Consider the following 7,286-nt stretch of genomic DNA (forward strand, 5'->3'; position numbering starts at 1 on the left):
CTCAAATAAATAAATATGGCCTGGTGTGGTGGTGCACACCTTTAATTCCAGCGCTTGGGAGGCAGAGGTAGGAGGCTCACTGTGAGTTCATGGCCACCCTGAGACTACATAGTGAAATCCAGGTCAGCCTGGGCTAGAGTGAGACCTTACCTTAAAAAAAAAAATACCGGGCTGGAGAGATGGCTTAGTGGTTAAGCGCTTGCCTGTGAAGCCTAAGGACCCCGGTTCGAGGCTTGGTTCCCCAGGTCCCACGTTAGCCAGATGCACAAGGGGCGCACGCATCTGGAGTTCATTTGCAGAGGCTGGAAGCCCTGGCGCGCCCATTCTCTCTCTCCCTCTATCTGTCTTTCTCTCTGTGTCTGTCGCTCTCAAATAAATAAATAAAATTTTTTTTAAAAAAATACCAAAAGTAAATAAATAAATAAATAATGGAAAGAAAAGGCTTCTTCTGAGGCTGAGGGGAGGCATGGAGATCTCGAGGCTGGGGCTGACCCGAGCTATAGAAAGCCCAGGTAGGGGCTGCCACCTGTAGGTGCCATGGGCAGATTCTAAAACCATGAAGCCAGAGCTGACTTTGTGCATCCACCACTCAGGGCCCAGTGCCAGAGGACAGTAAGCAGACAAGAGTCTCTAAAAACTGACCCTCTTGTGACTGACCTAGCCCTGCTGGACAAGACCAGAAAGAACTGATGAGAAAAGAAATGATCAGCCTCAGGGACCCACAGAAAGCCAATCTCTCCCCCTCTCTCTCTTAAACACACACACACACACACTGCATCTCATTCAATAAAATTATCACCAAACTCCCACAGTGGCCATTGTGACCAAGGGAAGAAAAGGGAGGTGTCTGTGTTGGCCTGCTCGGGCTGCCGTAGCCAAGTGCTGCAGCGTCAGGGCTTTACATAGCAGAATGCTTTTCCTTATGCATGTGGAATCTGAGATTAGCTTCTGTTGAACCTTTTCCCTCAGCTTGGTGGTGGCCTTCTCTCTGTGCTTCCGTGTGATCTTTCTTCTGCGTCTGTGGCCAAATTTCTCCTCTCACGAAGGCACCACTTGTGCTGGATTCTGACCTACCTTAATGAGAACAATATAATCATCTCTTTAAACCTATGATCTGAATGTGTCTCCTAATTTTTAAAAAATATATTTTATTTATTTATTTGAGAGAGAGAATGGGCACACCAGGGCCTCCAGCCACTGTAAACGAACTCCAGATGCATGTGCCCTCTTGTGCATCCAGCTTACGTGGGTCCTGGAGAATCAAACTGGGATCCGTTGGCTTTGCAGGCAAATGCCTTAACCAATAAGCCATCTCTCCAGCCCCTCTCCCAATTTTTGTATGTTGAAATTGTATCACAAATACTATAGTGTTAAGAAATAGGACTTTTAGGAGTTGATCAATTGAGTAGGGAATGAAGGTGCTTGTAAAAGGGTTTGAGGGAGTGAGTAGCTCTCTCCTGTCTTTCCTTCCATGTGAGAACACAGGCTGATTCCTCTCACCCCTTGTGGCTGCAGATCATATGCCCGCTTGAAAGGTAGGAACAGTAAAAACCTTCAGACACCAATGGTTCCCAGAACCATGGGAAACAAATTTATATTGCCAACCTACCCCATCTCAAATATCTTAGTATAACACTGCAAATGACTTATTGCAAAGACCTTATCTCCAAATGTAGGCACACTTTGAGGTTGTAGAAATGAGGACTTCATCATGCAATTTTCAGGGACATAGAATAGAATTAGCCCAGAGTAGTGGACAGAGAACAGACACATGTTCTTCCTCTAAAAAGAGGATGTTAGAATATGTTCTCTCTCTCTCTCTCTCTCTCTCTCTCTCTCTCTCTCTCTCTCTCTGTGTGTGTGTGTGTGTGTGTGCATGTGCATTCTCTTTGAAACTCATAGTTTACCATCCACATATTTACTATGTTTCCAAATGGCTCCTTTACTCTCCATTATGGAAACCTGGCTGGCCCCTGAGTTTCCCCTGTAGACATCTCAAGTAAATTGCTCACTCCATAGGAGCCTAGCCTTAAGAGCAGGCTACAAGTCCTCTTATATCCCATTGCACTGTGAGTTTGTTCTAACTCCTCCATAAAGCCTGAACCTATCCTATCACGTCCTATCTCTGCACTTTCATAAGCATGTGTGTGTGTGTATACCCATATGCATCTATGCACACATTCATTTATGAACTCTACCATTCACCCTTCTTTTTAGAAAGATTTTTGGTTTTAACTTGATGTTCCCATTCATTTCCATGGCTACTTTCATTAAAATTGTTGAGGAGTTTGGTGCTACTATAATTATAACTTTTTGGAAAGTTCAAAACATGGCTCACATAAAAATCTTGAATGCAACGGTTTCAAAGATGACGCAGTTCAGCAGGCACTCTAGTCCGGGCTAGAGCACATGCTCATCCTGCTTGAGACCCTAGGTTCAACTCAGAGCCCCCTAAAGTATTTATTTATTGATGAATAGGCCAGCAAGACAGTGTAGCTGATTCAAAGAACACTATGAGGAAGTGTCCGCTTACATACATCGTGAAGAAAGAGGACAGGATTGCTAGGCTAGATACAACACTGGTTAATGTCATTCAAGGCCATGCCCACAACCACCGGGATCACTTCTTTCCTGCCCAGAGTCTGCAGATTCTTGTCTAACTTTATAGTACCTTGGCTCTAACCAAACAACACATAGCAAAATAAATAACAAGTGCCAGTTACCTTCTCCTAGATAATTAAATGATCCAAAATTGGACGTTTACATCAGCTATCTTCTTTTACTCAGACAAAACACCTGAACACAAGCATCTAATGGAAGGAAAAGGTTTACTTCTGGCCTACAGTTTCAAGGGGACGTTTCATCATGACAAGGTACGGCATGGCAGGAGCAGACAACAAGGCATCACGTGTTCTCAGCAGAGAGGAAGAAGCGACAATGAGCTGAGTGTGCAAAGCAGGGCTGAGCTATAGTACTCCAAGCTCCACCCCTAGTGACACTTCTCTCCAGCAAGAGCCCACCGTCTGGGGAGTAAGTAGAGACATGATCACAGACAAATGAGGCCGCGGGGGACATTTTACATTCAGAACCACCACAGCCTCCGAGGCCTGCTCAGTCTAGCGTTCACAGTACATGGTGCCCATGTTTCCTCTGGGATAGTTCCCTCCTCACTGAGGTCTCTGTGCCCTCTGCCATCATCTCCTCTCATGATCTTGTTCTGCATGTAGTCTGGCGCTACCTCCTCTCCCTCCCTCTTAGCCTATAGTATGTCACAACCCTTTACTGTCACATCACAGACCTCCCTCCCTCCAACTGCCACCCGCCATCTTTCCAGCTCAATCTTTCTGGTTTCCTTGCTCCAGCAAGTTTTGAGATCTAGTAGACACTGCAATCTATCACCAGCACTGCCATGTGTATCTCTTGTCAAACTCTTATTTATACTTACCTACATCCATGACCAGTACTCATAATCACTCTTGTCCATTTGTTATTTAAATGTATTTTCTGGTAGTAATAGGGTTTGAACCTAGGGCCTTATACATGTTAGGTGAGCACATTACCACTGAGATACATCCACAACCCTCCTTCCTTTTCGTTGTAAGACATGGTCTCAGCGAATTGTCCAGGTTAGTCTTGGACTCACTCTGTATCCCAGACAGGCCTTGAACTTCAGACTTTCCTGCCTCAGCCTCCTGAGTAGGTGGGGTTACAAGTCTATACCACATGGCACTGGCACCCCTTTTTAGAGACCAGATCCCCGTTCAGTTCTCACTTCATCAGTCCTCTGTCTAAACCACGGACAGAGTAAGACGGCCTTTCTGCTACCTCTGCTTCCTCTTGAGCTAATTGCTGTGGACAACCCTTGAAGTTCACACAAGCCCTGTCTGAGCTGTACTAAGGCCAGTGATAACTACATTTTCCCTGTCCATTCAGATCTTCAGTCTGAGTGATAGCGTCTCCAAGTGCACATGTTGGAGCTCTAATCCAAAGATAGACTTGCTGCTCAGGTTGTGATAGGTAGGTGAAGTATTTGGGGGAATTGGACAAAAATCATGTCAGACAAATGATTCATTCTCTCCCTTTTCTTAAAAAAGCTAAGTTGTTTTGCAAGGTACCTTTTATTCTCCTGATTGGCCCAGGCTTCACATTAGCCAGTATTCAACTTTTCTGTTGAAATTTTGGGGCCCTAAATCATGAACCCTATAGCTCCTGTTCTTTTCTAAATCACATTCTGGACAAGAAACTGGCTTCTAAATTATTTCATGCAATTCTGCAGTTTTCTTCTCTTGGCTTAAAAAATGCTAATCACTTTGGTCATGGCCATGCACCATCAGGGCACCGAGTTCGACCTCGGCTGGATGTCCAGGGAGCAGGTGAATCAGCCCGTGGTCCTGCAGCACGCTGAGCAGGTCCAGGCCCGCCGAGCGGTGAAGAAGGAGTGGCAGGCTGCGTGGCTCTTGAAAGCTGTTACCTTTATAGATCTCACTACACTTTCTGATGACGATACATCCTCCAACATTCAGCGGCTCTGCTACAAAGCCAAATACTCAATCTGAGAAGATCTCTTAAAAGCTTTAAGTATGCATGGTAGAGGCATTACTCCAGCTGCTGTGTGCGTTTATCCTGCCCGGGTGTGTGATGCTGTGAAGGCTCTAAAGGCTGCAGGTTGTGACATCCCTGTGGCATCAGTGGCCACTGGCTTTCCAGCAGGACAGACTCATCTGAAAACAAGGCTGGGAGAGAGCAGACTGGCCGTGGAAGATGGGGCTAGGGAAATCGACGTGGTGATTAACAGAACCTTGGTGCTGACGGGCCAGTGGGAAGCCTCGTATGATGAGATCCACCAGTTTCGCAAGGCCTCCGGGGACGCTCGTGTCAAGACCATCTTAGCCACCGGAGAGCTGGGCTCCCTCACCAATGTCTATAAAGCCAGCCTGGTAGCAATGATAGCTGGACCTGAAGACATTAGAGGAAAACATCTGGAGTCAAACCAGTCAACTTGAATTCAAGTACAAAAAGATTGATTTTTCCCTCCAAGAAGCATTGTATGGTCTTGTGGACTGGGGAAATCTAGTAGATATTAAATATTTTTTTTTATATTTTATTTATTTATTTGAGAGTGACAGAGACAGAGAGAAAGACAGGTAGAGGGAGAGAGAGAGAATGGGCGCGCCAGGGCTTTCAGCCTCTGCAAACGAACTCCAGACGCGTGCGCCCCCTTGTGCATCTGACTAACGTGGGACCTGGGGAACCGAGCCTCGAACCGGGGTCCTTAGGCTTCACAGGCGAGCGCTTAACCGCTAAGCCATCTCTCCAGCCCGATATTAAATATTTTTATCTGCAAAAAAAAAAAATGCTAATCAAAGCTGGGAGTGGTGGCACATGCCTTTAGTCCCAGCACTAGGGAGGCTGAGACAGAGGACTGCCGCAAGTTCAAGGCCAGCCTGGGGCTGTAGAGTGAGTCCCAGGTCAATCTGGGTTAGAGGAGACCTTGTCTCAATCAATCAAACAGACGCTAATCAGTGCACAGAACTTGGTCCATGACTAGTGAAACTCTATAAGGAAAAGTTGATTGCAACTGGCTGTGTTTATGTATGTAGCCTGTTCATCTAGAAAGAGGTTTCCCTGCTATCTGAGGTGTGGATATGAGATCCTAGCTACATCCTCCACAGCAAGCATATTTTGGGGGGCCATTTTAATTGGCAGAAACTTTATTATGTCAGTCTACATGGGCTGGTGACATGGTTTTGAAAATTATAATGCAGGTCTGACTTTTAGGAGGTCATCCTCTCAGTCTCCATGTAGCCATCTGGACTCTCAGTCATAACTTGAAAACAGCATTCCATGTGCTAAGCAAAAGAGAAGCCTGAGAAACTGAAAGTCAAGCTTTAACAAGCTTGACTTTAGGCAGAAGAAGAAAATATATTTACTTTTATTTTTTTATTTATTAGAGAGAGGGGGGAGGAAGAGTGGTAGAGAGAGAGAGAGAGAGAGAGAGAGAGAGAGAGAGAGAATGGGTGTACCAGAGCCTCTAGCTGCTGCAAACCAACTCCAGATGTATGCACCACCTTGTTCATCTGGCCTGTGTGGGAACTCCGGCATCGAACCTGGGTCCTTTGTCTTTGCAGGCAAGTGCCTTAACTGTTAAGCCACCTCTCCAGCCTGCAAATGTATTTTTACTCCAGTAGGATGAGCTGAAAGCTGGGGGTACCTTGTGCATGTGGTGGTGTCCAGCCCCCAGCCCAGCTCACTTTCCATGTGGGGATCTGTCTGTTCTCATTCATGGTGTTAGACTCTCTCGGAAGCATTTTCAAATGGGGCGTGAGTTGTTTCTTCAACAGCTCAATCAACCAGTTGGCCAGTGAAAAAGTGATTCATTGTGATTATGTAAAACCTTGTCAGTCTAAGATCCCATTTTAAATTTTTTATTTTGAGCTGGCAGCCCGTAGTGACTTTTCTGAGGATTATATGAATGATCTGATTGAAGAGAGAGAGAGAGAGAGAGAGAGAGAGAAAGAGAGAGAGAGCCCTCTAGTTTAATCACACTAGAACTGACTAGAAGGTGTTTGAGTTTCTCAGAAACATTTTCACAACCTTGCCACCAAATTCAATCTCAAAGGCACTATTTGGGAGTCCCATGTGCTTCTCACCGAAGAGCATGGACACATACCTTGTAAGAGTTCGTGGGAACGGGGCTGGGTAACGGCAAGAAGGGGACTGAGCAGGAGGGTCGTCATCAGAGGTGACTGGTGGTCGCGCACTTGGCGCGTGGCTGACCCCCGCGCCTGGGAGCGGTCAGAGTCACAAGAAGTAGGCGGAGCCACCAAATGGACACACTGCCTCAGTGTGTCCGCTCAGATGGCCAACCCCACAGTGAACGGCCTTCTGCCTTTCTCTTTGTCCTCACACCACCTCCAGAGGCCTCAGACTCTTCCTCGAGATGTGAAACAGGCTGGTATGGGGTCAAAGAGGGGAAAGGCAGGTCTGTCTTCCTCACTTATCTATTTCTTATATTTCTTTCTATCTGTTTATTTACAAGCAATTTCTCACTATGTAAACTAGGGGTGTCTTAAACTCACTGTGTAGCCCAGGCTGGCCTTGAACTTTTGACCTCCCTGCTTCATCCTCCCGAGTGCTGAGATTCCTGGCATGCACCACGTGTTTGGCTCACTCATATTTTGATCAAGAAGAAGTAGTTTGCCATAAGTGTTCTACCCCATGGAGAATAGATGAACCCCTAACCAAAGCAGAACATTGTGAGAGACAGCCAAGCATAATACTACTGC

General features: G+C 46.1%; 1 pseudogene; it reads left to right on the forward strand.

The window, feature by feature from the left end:
- The first annotated feature begins 4,316 nt into the window (after window positions 1-4,316).
- LOC101612663 lies at window positions 4,317-5,003 on the forward strand (annotated as a pseudogene).
- Window positions 5,004-7,286: the final 2,283 nt, after the last annotated feature.

The sequence above is a fragment of the Jaculus jaculus genome, chromosome 5 (genome assembly GCF_020740685.1).
Source record: "Jaculus jaculus isolate mJacJac1 chromosome 5, mJacJac1.mat.Y.cur, whole genome shotgun sequence".
NCBI lineage: Eukaryota > Metazoa > Chordata > Mammalia > Rodentia > Dipodidae > Jaculus > Jaculus jaculus.